We start from the raw sequence: 25822 nt of genomic DNA, 5'->3' as shown, positions 1-25822 counted from the left end.
AAGTATCGTGTTCACGTGGAGCGTACTACAAAATGTACGAAATCGTACGATCAAACGTAATAATTTTGCGTCGTTATTACGGTAAGAAGTAAACAAAATCGCGTTTCAAACTACTTCACAGAAAGGTCGTATAGCCAACGACGAAATATTAGGATGGATCAATGGGTGAATGTTGTGTAACGTTAACGATACCTCTATTGATCACGAGCGAAACCGTTTCTTGTTGAAATCATGGTCGGATTAGTCACCAAGACAGACTGGTGCCACACTGACATTTGGTTTCATCGCATCGCCGTACTGATGTGATTAAACGAATTATAACTTGTCTGTAATGGTGAATTATTGCTGAGAAAGTTGCAAAAGCAACTAAACGTTCGTTGACTCCTTTGCTCGGTCTAGTTGACCGGCACGATAATTTGTACGATCATTGTTAAGGTCAACCGATGGTCACCGAGATCACGGTCGTATCAATAGTAAAATAAGCGTGAATGAAGTTGGTATCGGGTTATTGAAATACGTAGCTTAGAAAGTCGAAAGTTATCGGGGTTCTCCTTCAAACGTTCTCCTTGAAAGGCTGGCAAACGGGCAACATAGTCGTCTTTCTTGTAACTTCGACACATTCATAGCTGATAACTTATCTCGGGATTATTTTCTAAAATAGATACGGAACGATTGTATTCTTCGGAAATAGAGGGAAGAGATTGGGAAATTGGAGATTCGAAGAAATTATTGAGCACTTATCTGAACGGGGAGAATGTTCCGTGTGAATTATTCTAGCGCGATAATGGAAGATTTATCATTGACGATACGCCACTTTACACATCCGTAATCTTCTTATGATAATAATATCTATTTTGTTATTTTACCTGTTTGAATGTTTTTATTATTACTTATAGATTTGATGTTTTCGTATCCGTATAATCAGGAATTATGGTACGGTGTTGTAACTAGTGGTCTGTAGCGTAGATATTTTCTGTATTTTCTAGAATTACTATTATGTATCTGCTGTGGTTTACAAAGCGCTTCGACGTTCCTTTTCAGTTTTCGTAACCTTGACGTTCGTTGCTATTTACTTTTCCATCCGTTCGTGCTCATTCAACTGCGATCGATACACGATAACTACGTATAAAATATTCGCTTTGCAATCATCATGGATGAAATTTTTTATTGTCCTCATTAAATATACATGACGTAATCGCAACGAGTTTACCATGCTCTAAATCATTATAAAGTCCAATGATCTCGAAACTGTGGAAACCGGTTATGCGATTTCGACTTTCGATACGTATCGTAGAACGGGCTAAATTCGCAGAGGGAATTTCGATGTAAACTTTTCAATGGAAACTTTTGTTACTACGAAGAAGCTTGTTATCCTGGTTAGGATGCTGCGACGTTCAGGGTTAGGACATTTTCCCTTGATGGTTTATAAATTTTGTAGTGGTCGGATGGTATCTTGTTTGAATTCGATTACCATGCAAAATAGACCACCCTCGTCCGCTTTTCCCGCGGTTATATTATTTTTCTTGATGTCAGTATAAAGTAAAACGAAACAGATACTTTCCCTGGAAGTAGGTATAAAACGCAGCGAGAGTCTGGTATTTATCGATCTAGGGTTATGAATAACGCCCGGTATCAAGCACAACACCAGCTTTTGTTGTACATGGTAACAGAACGACTCGAATAGGAGTAACTGTTTATTGCTGATTGAGTTCTTGCGATAGTTCTTGCTTATATATAGAATTGAAAGATATCGGTACGGTTATGACAACGTACTTAACGATTATAAGCAATTTTTCATTAAGTAACATCTTAATTCCGGTAGTACTTTTTCTTTCTTCTCTCTTTCTCTGAAATTTCGCGTAGGTTCACCGTTTTGAAGCTCTAGATTAAATCAGATAGTTGATAAAGTTAATAAAACGAGAGAAAAGTGGGAGAGGTGGAGAAACTCGTGTACTAATTAATACACTGTTATATCATAATTACTCTCTATAAACTTTATTACCGGTAAGAGCAGAAAACACGAGACGAAAGTTTCGTGTGATGAAGACGAAGTATTTGTTTAATACATCCGGTCACTACGACAACGATAGAGACGTGCTTCCCTGACAAAGAGCTTCCTCGCGACAGCCCTCGTAGAACAAAAACCGATCGAAAATTAACTACCTGACGCGTGGAAAGTCAAGGTGAAAATTATCGTCGGAGAATTACAATCTTGGCCACGTGCATGGCATCGTGGAACGCGTCGAGGGATACGCCTCGTATACACGGAAAGTTTAAGGTTACATTTACACGAAATGCCTTTCCCTCTATGCGACGCGAACTTAACTCGTGCTTACCTTGAGCTGTAAAGAAAGGTCGATGCAAATGATGTAATTGAAAATGCTAAAGATAGTTTCCCGCTCCTACAACGCTGTTCGCATGAGATTCATATCTCGTAGAATCTCGGCTCATACATACAATCGATCTTGTTTCCTTTATTTTCCGATATCAGCTTTACATATTCGAGTTAGACATATTTTGCATAAAACGCTGATCTTTAAGAAATCTTGCATCGTAGCTAAATATCTGGTAATCTGAAATTCTGGAAGTCGCAAATGCCAGGATGCAAAATATTCCCTCTACGTTTTTTTATCGCGATTCATCTGCAACACGACCACATCCTCTCGCCAGAAGAATGCATCTCGATTCTAAAGATTCGGTGAGTCAACGTTGATCGATGAGTACGAGTCATCGGTCCAAGGATAAGGTCCGGAGCATTTGTCTTTTACGCCGAACACGATACTGCCACTCGTTCACTGCGAATACACAGACTATACATATATATACAGGTCGTTTCAGGTTCTAGATAATCCAGTTTCGTAGCCCACGCATACCAATAGTAGACATAGTTAATGTACGACCTACAGTCGGTCAGAGACCCCATCAATCCTCTGGATAATTTCGACGAAAATTACCGAGTCAAAGAAGATTTTATCTATGCAATCAGCCTATAAATTGAACAAGATATAGAAACGTTACGATGCGTTATTAAAAATATAGCAAGTAGTAAATAAATATAGAGTTTGTTAAAAATTCGTGTTCGAGTAAAATTGGTATCTATATATTTTTAGTGGAAGTTGCAGTAGTTTAAAAGTAAGGTCATGAATGTAGTATCGTAGTAATAAATTCAAAAACAACCTTATCTAACATTTTAAAAGTACGATTATTATTGATAAGCTGATAACTTTTTCGGGGCAGCTGAAAAAATGTTTCACTAGTGTAACGTATAGTCTACTTCCTGATAACAAAGAATTTATCAGTTTAATTGATACCGTACATATAACTATCCCATCATATAGCGAAATTTATTTCAGAAGAACGTAGGGTGTCGTTCAGAGTAGAACAAATTGACGACCTAATTGTGCTACGCTCCTGATGAAACTAGAGAGACTCTACGTACCACACATTCTTTTATGCTTATGACATATACAGTTTCTTTCACATAGACGTTATTTGATTTTTTAGTTTCTACAGATATTTCACTCGTTTACATTCTGTTTCATTTACAAATGGAATATAAAAAGATAAACCGGAAAAAAATTTATCAATGATATCACGTTTATTTCTTAATCTTTATAGCAGGTTTCTACGAAACAAACACTTTTACTCATGAAAGCGTCATTTTTTATGATTAATCCACGAGTGATTGAGCGAATGACAAAATTTAAATAAATCAATAAGTAAAATGATAGACAGACGCTTCGCCGTGGAACTTTGTAATTAGAGTCAATATGAATAGTAAATAGCAAAGGAAGTACGTAGCGAGCTTACCGATGATTCGCCTGCTTCGTGGTAAAATGATTCATCTTATAGACACGTTTGCGGAATCCTGACTTACGTATTACATTCGTAATACGGAAAGTCATTAAATACTTCTTAGCCCATTTAACGACCCTACTTATCATAATCTCGATCATCGATATTCCCGAAACTTAAGCGAAAAGCCTCGTTTCTTAACAACTAGTTATCGTTACTTACGAACATTTACATATCTTCCGACTGAAATTAAACAACTCGTTTCATCGATTTCATATCCATAATAATACCTATAGATTCTTCCATTATTACGGTGTATTTATTTGCATAACCACCAAGCGATGGAACGGTACGTGGATTAACTATGGCTTGCGTAAAGGCACGTAACGTTTCGTCACAAGTACGACCTACTCTAACGGTCGTTGACACGGTTCTCTCCTTCGTCGAATCGTTCTCCCTCGACCAAATTAAACAAAGGACTCACGGGCCAAAGGGACTGCTATGTTACAGACGACCTACGTCGAAGGGTCAAAACAGCTATAAAGATCCAACGGTCAAAGTCATACGGACCGAAAGTCATTTAGATGCGGCGGAAAGAAGGTGAAACGCCCCGTGAAGAAAAGTTACGTGGCAGGTGCGTTCCTCGTCTCTGTGTACGGACGTGCGTGATGTCCAACACACGTTCGCTCGACGTAGGTGCGAGTAGAGAACTATATATATAGGCCTATGACGACCAACAGGTTCTCCTTGAAACAGGTTTCGGTACCTATTTTCGGCCCTCCTTCGCTGTCTAAACTCCTCAAATTACGCTCAGCCAAGCTACGATCGCTCTTTCTTTCCTGTAACCTTCGGTAGGGCGCGCAGGTACCGTGCGTAATTAAAACGCGTGGATTATGGCATTTTTTTCTCATGTATTATAACGCCGTTCGTAAGTACGTGCAGTCGGACGCGGTTGGAAGTTGTTAGCTTCTGGATAATTTAGAGGAAATAGAGAATATAGCTTTCGGAGTATCCTTGTCAAAACGGAGTTAGTTATTAAAGTATTTAGTTAGCTAATCGCGAGTGAGAATACAAAACAGTTAATCGGTTGAAGTTGTTCGATCTGTTGGCAGATTCAGTCGGATTAATTAAGTTTTCGCGATATTTTGACGCAATAAACTTGTCTTCAAATGAAGGATGTTGACAGGGTTGCGCACGATTGCACACGCGTGTCTAAATACACGTCGTATTAAAATACATTATTCGAACGATGGTTGTGTACGGTAGCGTCATAATAAAGGCATTTATATAGTTTGTATGAGTGCGCTGTTCAAGTGATGCATACAAGCGACCTATATGAGCACGTACACGAGTTTCCACGCACCTATGCACGCATATGCATAGCGAGGTGATCGTGTGCGGGCCTGTGCAGCGTATTTCATACAGTGTGATACGTGGTTGAGCGTTTTCTAAAGCGGTCAGGCCGTTAAGCTGCCACGAAAATACGTAGTGCCGTGTCGGACTGTGTACAGCTACGCATAATTAATGAAAATCGAGATTCAGGGTGATACGCATTAGTTCTGTACACGGTGGCGCTATTACCGTTGCTGGGTTAACGTTTATGGTTGACGATTTCAACGTAGATATCGTTTGATTGGAACGAACGAAGACCGTCACTCGGTGGAACGATGATTCACGCGAAAAAAACTTGTTCATTGTTGCAAATTTATCGAGCGGTATATTGCATTTAGCTACGAAAACCACAATGTTCTAGTATAACAAAGAATATCGTAGGTTGCAGTAAATCAAAAGTTATTTTCTCTGCTGTGAATCATATTATGTAAACCTTGGATACCACGCCTTCAAATGTACGTTATACTTATCGATACATAGTTATACCATGTACCTACTCTGTTTTAATAGAGTAAGTGCGCTGTTCCACTATTCACCTACTTTTCAACCGATCGAAGTTAAATTTCAATTCCTGTTGATACGTAGTTTCGTGTACAATACACTTAGTGGACTCTGATTCTCCGGCGATACACCGCTCGTGGGTGGTAAATGGTTAGAACTAACGGAAGCAAATTAGCTGCTTAATCGATTTAAGTTCGCAGTAGTATGGCGGTCAAAGAACACCGGGCTAATTTAACAGCGTCAAACGTTACGCGCGAGCTCTGTTAATCGACGGACATTCGCGAAGGGCTTAATTGTACGTGGCTAAATAGATGAAAGGAGGATATTGACCCGATCCTAAAGAGCACATGGTCACGGAAAGGGACCTCGTAAAGTGCACGCGAACCAAACGCTCGCAGTCTCTCGCAACTTTCCCTCCCAATAGTTACGCAATAGAAACCATTGTACGCAGCTCCGTTAGCTGTCTGTTGAGTTCCTCGTTAGACCGATGAAACCTTTCCAAGTTTTACTATTTCCAGGAATTATTTTCGAAAGATCGCACGACGTAGGTATCGATTTATTTAGTCGTTCATTACTTACAAAACAATGCTTTAACGCGAAGCATAACGCTTTAACGCGGACAACACGAATCGTCAAAATCTTTTACCTTTGCCTGCTTTATATGAGATTAGATCAAGTATTTTATTTTCGATACGTTTTCTATGTAATTAAATAAGCTGTTTCTCTTTTTTCTAAACGATCTAATCACGTCTTAGCTGTGAAATTATAGATTCCACGAAAGAATATCAGGCCAATTATAACCGCAGTACGGTTTTCGCAATCGTGCCGAGTCGATTTTTCTTGTAGCGAATGCAGTTGTGGACGTGAACCACGACACGACATAGGCAGGTTGCCAAGTTTTCCTTTGATCAGAGATTCGCGCGATATACCGTCTTGATTTTATGAAAGCCCAGCAAATCTTCTCACTCAACGCTGAGTCAGTCGCGATATCCATGCGAATACGCGTGATCATTATCTATATCCGATAATCTCATTAGTGAATTTTGTTCATGCGTACACGTCATTGATTTTTAATCGAATTTCCATCCGATTTCGCGCTTCTTACGCGGTCCAAACGATTATGCTACGCGTATGTACATAAAACGTTGTACAATTGTTAAAAAAATAGAGAAAAGGCAAGAGATATATAGTTAGCGGTGTATTGAAGACGATAGCCGATGTTGGTTTGTATTTAATGGTATTTGTTGTAGGTAGTCCGTGTCGAAAATATATATCGGACGAGATAAATATCGGCCGTGCTATCTGAATTGCAAATGCAATTCGAAATCGACGCTTTCTTTTTACAGCGTGTATGTACCTCGTTTTTCCCATTGATCGCGAGTTCGTTCGTAACGAGTCTTGTTCTGACTTCACATTTTCCGCGATAGGATCGCTTGTTTGAAATGCAATTAAATCAACGTAATCCGCGTGTCGTGTGCATCTACTACCGTTTTGAAAAATGCCGTAATTTGCGAGCAAAGAAGGAAGTGGCTTACACATGCAGATATGAAAAACGTGCGTCGTGTTCCGAAAAAAAATCAACGTCGAACCGCGGGTATGTATCGTTATCTGAACATTGTACGCACGACTTGACAGGGTCTTTTATGCACGTCACTTCTCGAAAATGTGTATAACGGAGGTATTTAGCCAAGTAGACGTGCGTGCGTAGTATCATGTACATGTGTTGCGTGTTAGTATAAACCATGTAACTGTTGCGGCTAGCGATAGATTTACCCGTGAATTCACGTGATTCGTGTACAAGACCTCTCTTAGTCTTAGGAAAACCGAGCCACGAGTTCGATCCGAGTTCTCTGCTAATGCTAAAAAATGCAATTTCCGAGCGGCGTCCGTTTATTTTGTGTAAATCTGCATGGGGACTCCGTAGGCTCTTGGCGCGTTTATCATCGTGGAATTTATTTTTCTTGGAACCAGGTCGAGGCCTATTGTTCCCTGGAAAACTTTCGAGCTCTGGCAAGCGGCGGCGTCGGCTGGCGCTCGTTGATGAACTGGTCCTCGCTTCGATAGTTTCTGCGTTACGCCCATAGTTTTCAATTGAATCTATTCACGTCAGCAATACCCACGGGTTGCACGAAATCTATTCTATAACTGGAGGAGAAGCAATAAGCAAGGTCGAACCACTGAGCGTATTTCTGATGTTATTAACCAACGAAACGTATTGTTCAATTTCTAGTATGGCAATCGTAGTTAATCAAAAGGTCGGCCGGTAGGAAAGAAAGCAAAAAGGAACAAAGAGGAAGAAACAATTACGCGAGGGCACCCGCAGAGAGCCACTGGCTGTTAATTAATACGACCGAGTAATGGCCGCTAATCGTGTTTAATTCGACGTAGAATGTTAGCGGAATTTGCGTGAGCAATTTGTTCTCGTGTCTTGTCCGTTGTAAGAAGTCATGCGAAGAGTCACGCGGTTATTCGAAAGAGAAACACAAGCAAATATTTTTTAGTAACAAGGTTGCGCATATAAGTTACATACCCGGTATGTGGACGAGCTACGTGGACACCTACGCGCTACATACGTAACCGATAAAGGCAACAGCATGCCTACAGATCACTGCACTATTATATTCTTCGAGACTAGACTTCACGGGAATTGGAATCGACCGTACCTCGTATATCAGTATCATTTTTCCGACAGAAAATCGATCAACCGGTTGCCGTTCTACGGGAAATCGCAAAATATGCCTGGCATAATTTAGAAGCTAACATACAGGGGAAGGATTGCCTGTACGGCCTGATACTGAAGTTTCTCTTACTATGATCGAACCTTTCTATTTATTTTGATTGGAGGGGTAAACGCGGAAATATGAATTCACGCACGAATATCGGTTCCGCGTAATGGATCCATTCTATATGGAAACACGTGTATTTTTCATTTGATTCGTAATATCGTGTTCGGAATAAGACTGTATATTTTTATTGTTTTATTGCCATACATGTAGGTACTGGAAACGTCCGCGCTTAATAGAGTTGACATTGACATACGAGCGATCTCATTAGCAAGTACAAAGCGCCGTTGTCTTTCTTAGGCAACGGGCCTTATTATCGCGACTAGGTGAGGATCGATTCCGAGGTTTTGATTCAGCAATCGCATTCCACGAACCGAAGACGATGATTCTTATCACCTTAGTCGCATCTGATAAATTAGCGCCGTTACGTCGTTAGCCAGCTCTCGGCCGAAAAGCCAGAAAGTTTCTGCCAGTGGAGCGAAAAGAAGGCTGAAAGAAAAGGAGAAGTAGGAAGAACAACGGAGTATTGTCGTTTCTATGTCTGTTGGGACGAGCAAGGTGGATCTTCCCGTGCCACGCCACGATGAAAGTCGTGACTCGACTCTTTCTTCCACTCTGATACTTCCTCGTTTGGCGCTGCGACGAAACCTCGATGAGACTCGGTTTAGAACTTACCATCTTTCTTTTCAAACGGACATAATTGCCTTTTCTTGTTTCGCGATTCGATGCTCTTTCGACATACCCGAACGAATTTTCTTATACTTTCTTTATCGTTATCTTCTGATCGACGTTCTATTTATACAATAGAAATGTACGATCAACGTTTTTATTTTCTTTTATGAAACGTATCGATTCGTGTATACGAATCAGAGCAGTGAATTTCACGTTCTTGTTTTAAATAATTCGATCGAAGAAGAACGACGCCAGGTTATACTAGTTTGTATCTGTATTTTCTTATTCATGAGTGTGATTTCATATTTCTTAATTTACTATGAAATACAGTATACTGTATTTCATGGAACAAATAAAAGGTCCGCAATCGTGGCACAATCGCCAATTCCGCTAATTGAAACAGCATGGAGCGATTTTTACGATCGTATACGGTGTAATTTACATTTGAGGATTCCTATTTTCGCAAAGTAAGTACACACAAGCGCACCGTACAATTGCATTTTCATTCACCTTTGTTATAAATTGCAATTATGCTAATTAATGTCGTTTGTTATTACATGGCATAGATAGATCATGGTTTATAATATCGCACGCATTTGTTTCATGACCGAAAAGATATAATCGTAATTAGCAAAAATCCTGGCAACCGCGAATCAATCGCGATGAATATTAAATTTTGTAATTATCCGAGTACTTTATTATGCAATTAGAAACGGAGGACAACAAAGCAATCAATTGACGATGCGAATATTTGCGAGTATCGCATATTGCATAACTTACAGCTAGAATTTTCCACGCTGTTGATTTCATGTCATGGCAAGTCTCCGCGCGTCGCAACATCTTTGTAATTTCTGTCGGGAGAGACAGCGGGAAAATTGAAACGAAAATTGATCGCGTCGTTCCATTATTCGATGATACTTCTTATTTTTCGTGCTTCGTTCGTGCAAAACTCTCTGCGCGGGTTCGATGTAATTTCTTCGCGAGTCTTCCTACCCTTGATTCGTCGTCGTTTTTCAATTTCTTCTTCGATACAGCGGATCGCATTATTCTCGTTAATCTACGCTTCGCGTGTTGGAATTACGTGCTCGTACATCCAATAATTTCTTACACTTGAAGCGTTTTACAATTTCAACGGTTTTGCGAAGCAATAAAAATTGTTTCTCGATATACAGATGGATTTCCGTATCGTTCCCTTGCCGCTCGAATGCGTTTCTACACCGGATGTGCGTTCCGTGAGCAAAATTACCGACGGCTCGCGCGTTCCATCACGAATCAGTTGTTCCCAAGGTTCGTCAAATGTCGATGCTCGTATGCACAACTGTCGGAGCTTAAATATCGTCACGAATTTTCGTTAGAAAAAATGCCTCGCGCGTCTGATATGTATTTTAATAAGTTATATAATCTGTGTGTAGTACGAAGAAACGTTCCTTCGATCGTAATCCTTCAAACGTCGATTCGAGAAGGGTTTTCGAGGGATAAAGGTAATAGAAACGAGTCGAAAGATGCCGAAGGATGCAGTATAGAGGTATACGCGTATATTTCGATCCGCGATTTCGACTTGCAAAGATACTCCTTCCTTCTTCAGACGTTAATAAAGTCTTCTGCGTCTCCCCTGTGCCCAAAAGCTGGTGAATTTCCATCCCCCGAGCCATTCTTCTTCCACCAATGTTCCTTTCCATCGCTTTGCTTCTCTTCTCTTTCCTCTTGCCTTTCTCTCCATCTTCCTTCCTTCTCTGTTGTTACGCGTGTCTCTCTCGCTCTCATCGAACCATCCATTGCGATCATAGATCTGCATCGTCGACGGTGGAGACGGTGTGCTGCTCGTAATTACCCCATCGCTAGTGCACTCCAGAGGCCACTAGCCTACCACACTGATCGGACACTTTCACACCGAGACGCACAGGGACACAGGGCAAACCTGAACGTAGGCGACGGTGTCTGTAGTACACATAATGCGGGCCATCTCCTAACGGAGATCTATGAGAGAATCCTGGTCAATTACCTACTCCATTCGAACCGCCGAATCCACCGGCTGGAAGATTTAAGTGGTTGTTGGGGATATCGATGTGTAAGACGGTGGATGAAGTTTAAGCGCACCAACCCGGATGAACGATGCACTGACACTGACAAATGTCGAAATGCTCGAGGTCTGTGCAGTTCGTCGAATCCCCGAGATATGTACGAGGGAGCAATTACGAATTGTCGCCAATCGAAGCAGGAAGGCTAAACCGTTCTCAAACTATCGATCGGTTAATAAGTTCTCTGTTTTATTAGATTCCACTATATCGTATGCCACGTGCACCGTAATCTATTTTATTCATCATTGATATTCCCGAGACGAGACTCGGAACGGTGCGAACGACCAGAGAGAATTGGCAGGGTCCTTTCCTTTTATTACGGACATTATATCGAGGTCTCCGGCCCACCGATGATATTTGCCCTAAGTTGATCCTAACGAGTAACGGACCCTCGTTTCGGTCTCGATGAAACTAAAGAACGAACAAAGCGACGTAGTAGGAGGGGGTGCACTTTTACCAGTGATCGTTATACTTCCTGGAACCTTCGCGAAGGTACCAGCAAGGAAACCCAGTCGACGAGTTCAAGGCTGCCTATAGAGTTCAACGATCCTTGAAGTAAGGTCCACTCTTTGCGAGGAATCAGACAGTTTGAGAATCATTAACTATTTACGAGAGACAGTACGGCGTCAGGGGAAATATGTAGTGCGTGTTGGGGTTATTAAGTTAACTGCTATTTCTTTCGCATCTACGAGCGAAGCTACGAGCGATATACCTTTTCAGAATTACCGATGATTCCCTATTATTGTTTCATGGTTTTCTAATGACTTTTATATGGAAGTTTCTCAGAATGTCTATTGTTAATTGTACCTCGACCCTTAGTGCATCGTAAGTAGGCGCATATAATGGTAGATCTAAGATAATTGACATTCCAACGACGCATCCTCGAGAAAGGAGCTTAATTTTGTCGATTGAGATTTTAATTAACGCGACGAGTCACTAATCGTCCAAATACGGTATAATTCTAATATATCATGAGTCGAAGCAGCGAGAGACAGAGAGAGAGAGAGACAGACAGAGAGAGAGTAAAGAGTTTTTATAATGGTCAGCTTGGAAGCTCTACATATAGTACATGGCGTTGTTCGGTAACCAACGTGCTCCAGAGACTTCGGTCCAGAGATACGAAAGGATTCGAAGCGATGTTGCATCGAACGTAACATTGTGTTCTTGCAGCCGTCTCAGTTCGTGTGGGTTTACGTGAATCGAACGTAAAGAGAGAAAGAGAGGGGCAAGAAGAGAAAGAGAGAAGCGGTTGGCCAGGAAAGACCGGTCGAACAGGTTTCTTGGGTCGAGTAGGCGAAAGCCTCTACTCCGTTAGCCTCTTTCTTTGCTCGACACTGGCTGGACTTTCGAGAGAACCTCGGACACCTCCGCTCTCTGTATCCACGAATACTCACTGGGAATCGTCGAGAATATACCGTACAACGTGACTACGATGTTTACAGCTGACAATAATGAATCCTACCCGTAAAATAAGATAAAAATACACGGAGGAGTATTTCCGAGGTACCAGTTAAAATATCGATCGTTACATCGTAAAATAATAACAACCGGCTAGCGGTTGTCCGCCAGTAGTAGCAATTTTATCGTTTGAACTCCACGTTTGCTTCGGTTCGAACAGCGAACCTAACATGACTGCTGTTTCCGTCTCATCGAGATTTTTGCGAAGTTATCTGTATCGTGTACGTTGTACGGTTTTTCATTTCTTTTTCACCGACGAGACATGGTTGGCGATTGTACGACGTTTACCGCAGCAGCCTCTATATAATATCTACCTTCTGAACTTTTCTTCAAGCGGTCGTCGAGGCGTAGTTCCATCTTTTTTGGGAAACTTGCCAAGATCACTGTTTGTAAACGTCTTCGGAGGCGACGTTCGTTGAGTCTCTAGAAACGGGAAGAGAATCTTCCTTTTTGACGGACGCTTGCGAGCCGTTTGAAGCGACGTCGGGCCACACGTCTAGCTACATTTTTCTTCGTGAAGCGATTCAGTGGAAACGTGCCGGTTGCCAGTTCATGTTGTATTCTAGCAGTGTATACACGAAGATTAGACGGCACGTTCCCTTTTCTACACTATTTTTCTCTTTCGATATTTTTCTATAGTTTAACGACGGAACGTATTCGCCTATATGAACCTTAGAGACTTCTCGGCCAATCACGTGGCAGACGAAGGGAACTCGCGTGAAATTCCAAGAACATGCTTCGTAGGCACCGGCTCGTTTTGCCAAGATCAAGCACAAAAGATCGGGATGCGAGATTGGAACCAGGGTTCCGTTCTTCTATGTACATATTCAAATTGAAGATAGTAGTTTGGTTGGTTGACATCGGAATGGAAGGCTGTTTTAACCAAGAAAATCGCTAGATCTTGAACTTGGTCGAAGGAAAGCTCGCCAACTGTGATTTTACTTATCTCGACGACATGGAACGATAGCTCGTGTTTTATAGTCCCAACGAGGATTTCGTTTACGGTACGGTAAAAGGTAGAATGCGGCGGACGATCCGGATGTTGGTCGGTGTTTCTATAAAGACTGTCCAAGCTACCTCCCCCGTGTTCTGCACCATTGATCAGGAACGAAGAATATCGTGGAACGATACGATATCCGATCGAATGGCTGCTGGTATCGAGAAACGTTAAATCTACTGGTATGTCGGTGCGCAAACTCGTCTCGACCTAGGTTTTAAGCTTGCCTCGATGTCGAACCACTTGGACGGTGGTGGCCCGACGATTTCTCCCGTTTCACCTGATTTTGCAATTTCCCTCGTTTCTCGCTTCTCTTTTCCCTTCCATCTCCTCTTACTTTGATAAAATACATTACGTATACATTATATGTAAAATACATTACGAGATGTATTTCATATTTATATGAAATATAATTTGGGAAAACATGATTTTCCAGCTTTTTGCCAGTTAATTTGAAATCGATAATAGACCGACGCATACAATTCGTCGACGATAATAGAAAGTCTCAGCGCGTTGGATATAGTCAGTGGATAAGATAGAAGTTACGTGTTCTGTCGGCAATAACTTCAAAGGGACGTGTGTGTATTTTCCATGGATTCTCTCTTCCGTGCAAAAACACTCGGTCTTTGGGCGAACTTGGAGAAAACTGGACGCGAAATATAACGACTGGTTTTCGGGACGCTTGCCAAGATTTCTGTTTACAAACGCCAAAAATGACAAAGAGGAAGTTATCGTGGAAAAGTTTCCCGTTATTTTTATTTGCCCCCTTTCACCACGTTGATTCCTTTCGTTTGGAAATTCGTCCCGTCACGTCATCCAACCGAGGCTAGAGTCCCATCAATTTGAACGGAGAAACTTTTTTTTTCTCTCCCGCAGATGCGACCGTGTCTTTGCGTTTGATATTTGGTCGCGTGCTTAGAACGCGGCTATCAACGATACTTATCGCGTAAATTGAATTAAACCGATCTTATCCAATCGAAACCGGTTAACGTTTTCATTGGTTTATACTCGCAATACAGTTAGCGGCGTGTCGAGTATATTGATTACGGCGGTATTCGAATAAAAAGAAACGCTCCCTTGCGGATTCCGTGACCCTGGAACAGTGGCGCATCGCATGTTCGCATATTTCTAATTGATTTTAAACGATAGGAATATCTGGATCGATAACGGTACTCGTTATCCTTTTCGGTTTCAAACAGCAAACCATCGAAACTTTTTCCGAAGCTGTCACTCAACGTATTTGATCCATAGACCGAGCGAAGTTTCATTTTCAAAATTTCATTCACGGGTATAGTATAGTTGTATAAAATGTTAATGCAACTTCTATGTTTTGGCGCGTACGTTCTTTCCACCGATTCGAAAGTAAAAATAAAAGTGAAGTATACATAGTAGAGTATAGTAGACTCGGTGGAAACCTTCTCCTCGAATTAATCAACTGCATTTTCTAAACTTTCTACTCGGGCTACGACGATCGTTCTCAAGGGACCTGCGAATCGCTCGTTGTTCTTGTGGACCTCGCGAATTCGCACGCGAAGACTTTTATGCTGCACGCGTTGTAACCGTAAACGTGGCAACGAGTCGACCGACTACCAAGGCTTTAATTTGACGTATTTAGAGCGATACAAGCGACGACTGCTGGCTTCGCAACGAATTCGTCCTGCTGATATGAAACTAGGAAAGTTTTAGCCTCGATTGCTTCTTAATAAGTATAATTGCTCTGATTGTCGTCGCTCGGTCGTATTCGAAAGTTTCACCTTCTTTCATCGGACTAATATAACCATATCGTTGAAGAAATAGCACGAAAGAACAATTTAAATTTCCAAGTTTGCTACGCTTCGAATTTCTGCAACGATTCGTATCTCATTGATTTATTCCGAAGGTAAAGCGACGTAATAAATCGGCGTTGAGATTCGTGGACAAAAATGTCGCGTAAAATTCACGAGCTTTTCCGATTAACTGTATCAGACATAGTTTCTCCGTAGAGCAACACGTCCCAGTAACTTTCTGACGAGAACGAACGGGCTGATAGTCGAGAAATATTGTAACGGAATTCACAGAGACAACGGTGGGACGATAGTAACCGTGCCAACTGAAATTTCATCCCTCAAGCGAGCCGCGTATGCACATGCATACAAAGTAACGCGAATACGTGAAATTGTTGCCCGGAATCGCGACAGCGGTGGCGACGAACTGATTTCCGGCATCTCGTGGCCCGCTCGTGTCGCACTGCCGCCTCTTCTTTCGGTTCCTTCTTCTTCGAAACAGGTTGACAACGATTTCAACGGAGATTCGCTACGTAATAAACGTGTTTCTTTCTCGATGATCTTTCTGAACGAGAACCAGTCGTGGTTCGTATAACAAACTGATCGCGCTAGACCTTCGTCGCGTGACACAGTCGGGAGACGGTCGACGTTCGAGAATAAAAAGAGGAAGACAAATCTTATGAATCAGACGGAGCAACCGAAGGCAAATATACGTTGAAGTTTTTAAATTCTTCCTCGATGAATCGCTGATTTCGATATGTTCTTTTGGAAAGCGGCAGCTTCTGAAACTCGTTTAATGGAATTTTGCCATAAATATCGAAAGTTTCCACAATTAATATTTATTATATCAGAAAGCTGACATTTTCAGTTTGAAAATGTAATAATACACTTGATATTCCTAATCCTATTTTCTGCGATGAGATTGTTATTCGACTATAAGCTATCCGTTGTGTCTCGGCGAAATGCATTTCCTGCTGGACAAGCAGATCTAGCTGCGCACATTTCACTGCAGTAAAGCTCGTGATCTTAAACGTAAGTCACGGAAGCTGACGCTTAGTCAGATTATCAATAGCCTGTCTCATGTTGTCAGCATTTGTATTCCCTGGACGATCTCGCAATTTCTACCTGACAAATTTTTCAATCAGCCTCTAGATTGACCGTTTCCGAATTGGCTCGGATAGCGAAAACGCGAGCGCGAGGAAAATGATCGTTATGAGTACAACTTTGACGTCCATCGATGCCATCGGCGATCCACTCGGATGGCTTTGGCGCATGCAAATGGATCACAGGCTGCCACGATATCTAGCTCGATTAGAAGTTGAAAATCTATTATTGTCGGTCACGTTCTTCCTCCGCCTATGACAGCATATTCGTAGGAACGACGAGCGACCGAAAACACCTGCGAAAGTTGTTTCTACCTGCCAAAGGTATACGGAAGAAAAGACGACCGATCATGGCCCACTCGCCTTTCTTATTTCCATCAAATTACCATCTTCTACCGCCGGATGTTACTAACGTTCAACGATCTGTCCTCTATTATTCGCTTCGTACTCGTAAATTATCTACTTTGAACACTGATATTCGCACGTTCTCACGATTCTTTTTCTGGGATATTTGTATTATTAAACAATACGATCGATGATAATAACATAGCGGTATTAAATCAAGGGCAGAAATACGGCGTTTACAGCGACCCGATCCAAAGATAAATCACGCCAATGCGAATATTTGGATGCTGCATTTACAGTCGGTGTCAACGTCAGTTCTCATTCCAATGAAGCTGTCTGTAACCCTAGGGAAGTATTGGTATTCAAATAATCCAATATCGGATAATAGAGGACTTAGTACCTTGAAGCCTCGGATCCTATTAATAGCCGACCGATTGCAGCTACACGAGGTTCTTGCAAATTTGCAGATGCTCGTTAGCAGCCGACGAAATCTTTTAAAGTACATTAACGTACATACATTAATCGCCAATCAAACAATGAACCGGAGAGATGTACATCAAACAAGGCTACACACAGAGCACACGCGTGACATATAGAGGTATAATTGATCGACAGTCGAGACCCGTTATTATTTCGACATTCCTAGTATTTCAACATTCCACTTGATTACACGTCAAGGAATCGACTTTCAGTAAGGCATTTCGCGCCGCTAGTCGTCGACGGAAAAAGCCAAGCCGGAGAGGACTTGTTAGGAACCTTTCTCTACGTGCCAGCTACGTTTGAAAGAGTAAACGAGCGTCACGTTTCAATGGTGTAGAGTCGACACCATTTATAACGCGACAAACTCTCACGATCGGGTGGAGACGTTCGCAACGGCGCGCCGCGTCCTCCGTCTGCTGCGAAGATAGCTGCGTTTCCTCCGAGTCTGACGTACTTACTTGCTGGCCATGGTCTACGTACATACATACTACACGTATATATGTGTGTATATGCGATTGCATGGTGTAGGTACCGTTCGTTCCTTACATTCAACGTGTCCGCAATCGTTGTAGCGGGAACTCCGAGAAAGTGTTTCCTTTCGTTAAGTTGTTTTCCACGCTTCGAGGATAATCTGCCGCGCGTATTTCGAGTATAACGGGTGGCACAATAAAGAAAGAAGGCGGAGAACTGGGTGTATCTCGGCATATGTCGGTTTCGATCATTACTATTATTAGAAAAGAAGCTGTTATTCATGAAAAAAGTATGGACGTCTTTACCGTGAGTGGCTGGAAAAATGGCTAGCGGTAAGATAGACTACGTAGTCACGGTTTTTATCTTATGTGATGAGTAACACTCTGAATTTACGTCTACTCCGATGCTTTTACTTAGTCGCAACGCTAGTCACTGCTCTATACTCTATACCCAGTCGGTTTCCACATGTCCCTTTGCTCTCTTCGTTTCGCAATGCTATCATTTCGGCCAATAACAAAAATAGGCGCGCCCTGTTTTTTAGAATGTGTCGGAGAAGATTCTGTCGCGTTATAACCAATCAGATGCGTATTATTTCTGCCAGCCAGCTTTTCAGCTACGAACGTAAGAGTCGGTACGAAATTAACTTCAAAGGAACGCTGCTGTTATCGTGTACTAATGAAAATATATTATATAGAAGCGTTCGTACGAAAGGCAGCCGCTTCCGGATTATTACGAAACATTCATTATCGTTTATCGTTTGTTCGACCGGTTAATTTCCTTTAACTCGTAAACAAGGAAAACGATCGCGAACACTATGTATAGCCGGTCGAATTCCGCGAGTGCGGAATGCGCGAACGTAGTAGCTGTTCCGAGGCGCTCGCGGAAAGTAGATTGCATTTAGCAAAGTAATGTCGATACACTTGAAAATGTATTTCTGAAACGCCGCAGGGAAGTCGAACGTAACCGCGTATCGATGCAAGCGAGGTTTTACTCGCGTAATTCTTGACTCGCGCCGCCACGGAGGCAGCAGCCGATGCTATGCAGTAATAGAGCGCATTCTTCTGTACGTGACGAGAAAATATTACTTCGCCTTGAACAAGTGACGTTGCACATATGCACCTTTACCAGTGCCACTCTCGCAAGTAGGAGCTAGCTCGTGTACACGGTTTTGTGAGAAAACGCCGTGGAAACGGGATTGCGAGAGGGCTACGCGTTTACCCATTGCTCGAATATTTTCCTCGATAAAGGGTTTTAAGATCGTTCGGCGCGTTCGTGGTTGCGCGAGTACGAGGCTCGCATCGTCGAAATCCGAATCTGCAAACGTACACGGAATTTGATCGAATTGAAATTAGGTCTCGTTACAAACAACGACGTATCGTCAAAGAATATCGTGGAAGAATGCCACGTGCCAGCACGCCCGCTACGGAAATTACGATCAGGTGTTTCGAAATTGAAATCAACCGGTTCGTTCAACGTTCGATTAACAGACCGATATTTCTGGGCCGTTACGTCGATTTCACTTAACTCGATGATCGCGAATGGAGAAACGCGGCCTCGTCGAGATTTGCTTCGTTCGATTAGCGAGAGGACGTCGTTTGCATGTAGCGTTCCTGTCTTTAAAAGATCCGATTGAGTCAGTACCTTTGCGTCTTTGTGATCTCGATGCCTCGTGACTCATCCAGTATTTAAACGAATAACAAGGGTTAACCTTTTAAACTCGAACGTTATTCCATTTACATGACAATTACTCGCGATATTCGCGTAGTCAGGTTTTAGCTTACGTGTGGTCGTTCGATCGTTGCAGCATGATTAACGCGTAATCGAGAAACAGTGACCGACGCACGTATACTTCGACCTATATCTTCAAGGCATTGTTCGGCGATTTTTTTCCTCAATATACACACAGGTTTCCCAGCAGCGATGGCAATAAACGTAGGGAACGAGTCGCGATTATTCGACGATATCTGGAGCATGAAAGTGGATTACGTTGAACGGTAGCCCGGCATCGGTACGAATATAATTCGTCTCTTTCTACTTTCATCGATGCTTGCCGCTCGAAGCCTGTTCATAGACGGTATTAATCTACTTTCTAATTCTTACACCTATCGCATTGTTTTTCTTGCCGGTTTAAAGGAGAACACTGCGAAGCTAATGCGCATGCAGCTTGGATCGTAATTAGAGACCCGGAACGGATAACATTTCAGCCGTGTATCCCTGCCAAGTCCGCGTAATTCGACGCACTGGTACACCGTTTTTGCCCTGGGTAATGCGATTCGTCGCGAACATTTTAATCGCCTTTCTACCCTATTTTCTTCGACAGATATCGGGCGAGTGCATCGCGCGTCTTCGATACCGAGATCCTGCCGTTTCGAAGCCTCGAGATACAACTGATTTCTCCGAAAATCTCCATCTGAACGTACAGTTTAATTCAACAACGAATGTATTCTGGTACGCAAAGAAGCGGCTGTACAGGACGGAGTTCGGCCGACTGTCGATCTACTGAAATTACAGTATTTCACAGCGCGGAACAATACGGTTTCTTGTTTCGCGGGTGTCGCTCAGGAGTGGTAGAAAGAATAAGCGCAATATAGAACGGTTCAGAAAACCAGAATCGCGCTAGGTCCCGGACAAAAGAGCATGCAACAGGTCAGCGAGCCGCTGCAGACACCTCTGACTACCAGCTGTGCGCAGAGAAGACCGAGAGGGGACGAAAGAGAACGAGGGAGTAATGGAAAGAGAAAGAAAGAGGGAGAAGCAAAGGTTTATCGCGGGAGGGAAAGAGATCCGACATTGATGTAAGAAAGGAACGTATTGCTTTCTTCTTATGTCGTTGGTTGTTTTTATCACATATCGGAAAGCCTTGGTCGTGAATTGATACGACACGGTCGACCGATATATACGCCTCTTCTTCTCATCGATAAAAAGAAATCCGCTGATCGTTCGAATCCGATGAAAATTGAGAGGAATTGTTCGATACCCGGTACTCCGAGATGGAATATTTCACTTTGTATCTCGCTTTGTAGCCACCGTTCTTTCGCGCAATCAATCGAGGGATTCTCTGTTCGGAAGGTTTTACCATGTACTTTTTCCCACATAGCCATTTGCTCGGTTGGAGACCGGTTAATTGTAATTTTTCTATACGGTTCCCACAACGAACGTCTCGTTGCGAGCGATCCTTTCGTTCGTTTGTGATATTAACACCGTGGGCGATAGTATTTGCTTTATTTATACATTACGTATCTTTTATCTTTTATTCTTAAAGCCTTGGTATATCCGCGGATGGAATAAACTTGAGCTTAAACACAACGAAAGAATATTTAAATGTCATTTTTAGGGGCGTTTCGACAAAGGATATTAAAAGAAAATTGTCGTTGATTTAAAGACTCGGAGGAAACAGGTCGAAGAGAACGAACATAACGATTCGAACGCTAGCTAGTGTAGGGTCTCTTTGTTCGTCGTTACACCTGACAACGAGGATGCAACAGCCGTGACGGCATCAAGGTTACACTGCGGTTCAACGCACTTCCTGCCGACAGATCTTTCTCCACCATGGGATAAACGTGTATCCCTTTCGAAAAGCACATGTACTCACGTGTACTTCCCGGAACTCTATCTGCTAACAAATTATAAACTTGGCTTTATTCTACGGTGAACCGGAATATTTAACTATACCTGTACGTCGAATCTGACAACGAAATTTACGACTTTTTATTTAAAAGATTTATACGTACGTTCAATGACGTTTCTAAACCATACGCTGGAATAAGTAGGAAGATCCGCTTCTGCTATTAGTTATATAGTAGAAATCGCGTTTCATCAAATTATAAAACGCGTTTAGACGGCTATTCATCTTAGCTGGGGCAGAGATTTACAGTCATCGTGGTTCAGAATCTGACTGTTTCGAGGTCTGCTCGAGCGTAGACGTAACGGTGCATCGTAAGACAGAAGCCGTTAGAGTTTCGCCGACAAGAAGAATCTACAACCATCGTACGATAACGGATCGCTCGTTGGCGATCAATTTGCCGGTGCCCCTCGTTCTTGTAACCACGTTACCAGCTGTCAGTCGAATACTGGCAGGCTTATCGTTACCGCCGTCAACCAAACGGTCGTCCATTTCATAGAACCCATATAAAAACAGAGTTTTCTCCTTTTTTTTTCTCCTGTTCCCTAGTTTATGCGCGCAAACGATAATGTACAATGTAGTACACAGGCTGCAATTGAGACGGCATAAAATCGTGTCAATACGCCTTTACGTCTCCTAATTCGAACGCAAGACGTCGTTCGCTCGGACCAATTAGATGTAAAAATAAAAGTCCACGGCCACGATAGTTAGGATAATTTTTTATATGCACGTTGCACGCGAGTAACGGTGTCGTCATTTTATTGTATAACAAGCGGGCTTCCACGGAAGGCCGCTAAAGTTTTAGGATACATCGGCGGTGACGGGCTCGGTAGTTGGTCCAATAATGACGGCTCAGCGGTTGCGTCAAACACGATGGTCTCGTCGCAGTGTGCGTATACATACCTGCTGTGTATATGCACACATGGAACATTAATATTTATAACGACATGTGTGACTGTTTCGCATTCCGTGGATGAGCATCGTGTCCTGGCGTGCGTGACTTTCGCGGCCGAACTACGTTTCGTTCGGACAGCCCTTTTGCATTTTTTATGAGACATTATACGCGCGTTGCTTGGCCCTGGAAATCGTTCGCTCCCATTCTATTCCCTGCTCGTCCACCCTATCCCATTCCTTTTGTCATCATGAATGTATCGTATCGATGTTGTCGTGGTAACGATTGATATAGCATCGAAGGTAAGAAAAGTATGCTGTCGCACGTAACATATTTTAGAAGTCAAGGATCATTTCCGGGTTTCGCGAGAGGATTTATCAGCCTAGCGTAAGTTCCTCGAAGCTTCTCGAATCACGTCTGATTCTATTTAAATGCCGGTGTACGCGCACAAACTAACTGTTTTCACTGGAAGTAATCGTTCGGGGTAAATTACGATTCGCTAGAGGAAAGTTGTTCCGCACGATGGATGTATAATTAAGGCAACTGTACATCAGCGGTATGGTCGTGTGCTCGCCAGGCGCTGCCACACTAACACCGATACCTTTACGCGCGAAAGAGTTTCGTTGCAATGCATACATCGTCCCCCAGGGGATGGTTACGTAACATGGTGTACCGGAAAAATCTGAGTTTCTGAAAGTTCCTGACATCAGGGAGGAAACAGATCTTTCTGTTGCATAATTAGCTGGGTAAATGAAATTAATGGTCGATTCTGTTGCTGCCTTTAAGTTAGTTTTGTACGAATTATTCATTGTTACACGAAACAGTTTCGTATATCTCTGACAAAACGCTTCCGCTGTACTATTACGTTTCGCGTGGTAAATTTAATAACGAACCTCGAAACTCGAATATAAATATTTGCTACTGGCGTTGCTTATATTTTTCGTACTTGAATGCCGATTCTCTTAATGACAACTCGCCATGAGAACGCGTAAAAACGCAGGTGTAACGAAAAGCATTGTACGTACAATGGAGGTACTCGTTAAGAAAAATAACACTATCGATAACCGGGAGCGGAAACGCGATGATTCACTCGAAAGCATCCAAGCGAAAATATAGCGTGGCTCCATTCGTGACCAACGTGAAATGCGCACCGTGTTTCACGGGAGAAGCGAGATTAGGCACAAAGGCTCGACGTGTGTAGGAATAGGAATTGTTCTCTGAGAAGTGGTTTGTTGAAACGGAAAGTGAGATAATACGATTTCACACACCGGACAAATATGAATAGCAAATGCATGGTCAGCCGTGGTCTCGCGAACAGAACTATCGAACACCATGAGGCTATTTAATCACTTAACAGGCGAACTTATGGAAAATGCGTGTCGTCCTTTATACGATATTCATTGAGAAATATATTGATTTTCAGATCGTGTATTTCTGAAAATCTAATTACGGTATTTGAGATAAATTTATTCGGCCGGATTGTAAACTACAAAACAATGAAAAATGAAAAATAACTGCGTTCGTGAGAAAAATCATAATTCTTCTATGCGATGAAGTCTGTCGCGGAATGCAAATTAGAGGCGTTCTCTTTCGCAGTGTATGTTGTATGTATGATTTTATTCAACGTTCCGACGTGTAATATGATTCATTGGCGGAAATTAGGTCACGTAGCGCATTTGTAACCGGGTCAAGCTGCTTCTAGCGAATGTCGCCGGAGCCATGCATTACTTGGCCAGTGATTGCCAGCTGATAATATCCGTGCACCTGGCAGGTGCGCCACCTGTTATTCAGGTTATCCGATGTATTTCTGTAGGACGCTTTGCCGCGAGATGGCAGAACTTTCCTGCGATTAATTTTCTTTATTTATATCGAGGATCTCTTCCCTTTGCATTTTCGTTTTTTCGTTACACGGTACGGTCTCTGGTTCGTTTCCATTTCACAAATTTTCGGCACCTTAGAACGATAACCAGTGTTGTTGGTGTTGCTACCAGTTTGACAAATGCGATTAATTATCCTAGTTTTCTTTATAAGCTACGCGTAGATGCGAAAAACGAGATGACGGGACATGAGCGACTTAATTTCAATATCTGCAACTTCTTGCCCTCCTGCCATGACTCCGAACGATGAATCACTTCCTTAGATTCGATCGCGAGAAAAGGAATGAATCCACTCTGGCGCCATTAGCATCTAGATAGAACGCCTTTTAATTAGCCGACGCAACCCAATAAGCTTACGACGAAGAAAAGGAACATGGGTGGCTCCCTTTTCCTTCTGCCTTTCGCGTGACCGCGAAATGCCAGTGGCTCTTTCGTAACTTTGAAGCTGAATGCCAACTCTCGGGAGCAAAACGTTTACCGATGTTATCCTGAATGAAGAGACGAAGAGGGTAACGTGTGCGGCTCGCGTATATGCTTTTACCTGAGGCCGCGGAGAGAGAAGCCGTTCATGGAACCAACAGGAGACACAGTGAATATTAATAAGCGCGCACAGAGTCTGTTGGTCGGTAGATTTTATCGGTACGTCTCGGTTTTCCAGCTTCCGTTTCTTCTTCCCAGCCGGCTATTACGGCCGGCTCCTCGTTTACACGTACCTGATGTCCTCGTATTCCGTTTCGTGTGGCCGACTCGCTCTCTTGGACCCTGAAGGAAGTACAGCCACTTGGCCGGATTTTCTTTCTGCCTCTCGTCTCTAGCTTCTTGCATTTTACCATCTGACCGACGTCTAACTCTATGTGCTCGAAAATGTACGAGTCGCTCTTTGCTCCTTTGCCGCTTGCAAATATTTGGAGCTTGATCACAAGCTCCAAGATCCCTTTAAGTCTTTAAGTCGTTGAATATGAAAGCAATAGTTGGAAGGTAGATTATTGGATGTTTATAGAGAAAAATTGTAATATTATCTTTTAACAGGATCGAGTTGCTTCAAATTCTCTTAATGATAAATTACGAAGCAATTTCAAAGGCGGATCTAGTTCGATCTATATTCGCGATCCTTGATTATCCCCGCGGGAATTATCAAGAAGGATGATCATCTTCGATAGACAGAATAGTGAATGGATAATTTCTGTGCAGTTATAAAGAGACGTAGTCGGCTCGAAAAGGTGCTCATTGAAAAGGAAAGCAGGGTAGTAGAAAAGGAGCGAAAAGAGGGGAAAAAGGACGAAAAAAAGATGAGGAAAAAAAAGAAACACGAAAAACGAGCGACCTGAAAGTCCGGGGATCCCTTTTGGAGAATGAAGGCATTCTCGCCTCGATTCGGAGTGCAATTAATCATTTTCTGCGGAAACGCAGACCCCGGTAACCGAAGTTTCTCGATATCCTGAAAGCTTCTCTCTGACTTCAACTTCCGAGGAAAAGTTTTTGCGACCGTCGCTCCCTCTACTTTCGCCTTTTATACCGCTAGATAGAACCTAATCTGCGCTTGTCGAGATATCAACGATGAGTCACGTTAATTCTGTTTTCTATCGTGGAATC

The 25822-nt window shown here is 42.5% G+C and overlaps 2 protein-coding genes across 7 annotated transcripts in view; both read left to right on the top strand.

Annotated features, from left to right (window-relative positions):
- LOC132915736 (fasciclin-3) overlaps positions 1-25822 on the top strand; it is a 349287-nt gene that overhangs the window by 544 nt on the left and 322921 nt on the right. The gene's annotated exons all lie outside the window — the stretch shown is intronic.
- The window catches only part of LOC132915506 (protein suppressor of forked), a 276757-nt gene that overhangs the window by 83396 nt on the left and 167539 nt on the right, over positions 1-25822 (top strand). The window lies entirely within an intron of this gene.

Source organism: Bombus pascuorum, chromosome 1 (assembly GCF_905332965.1).
Source record: "Bombus pascuorum chromosome 1, iyBomPasc1.1, whole genome shotgun sequence".
NCBI classification, from domain to species: Eukaryota; Metazoa; Arthropoda; class Insecta; order Hymenoptera; family Apidae; genus Bombus; species Bombus pascuorum.
The sequence above is the reverse complement of the archived record's forward strand: the minus strand, read 5'-3'. Positions and strand labels throughout refer to the sequence as shown.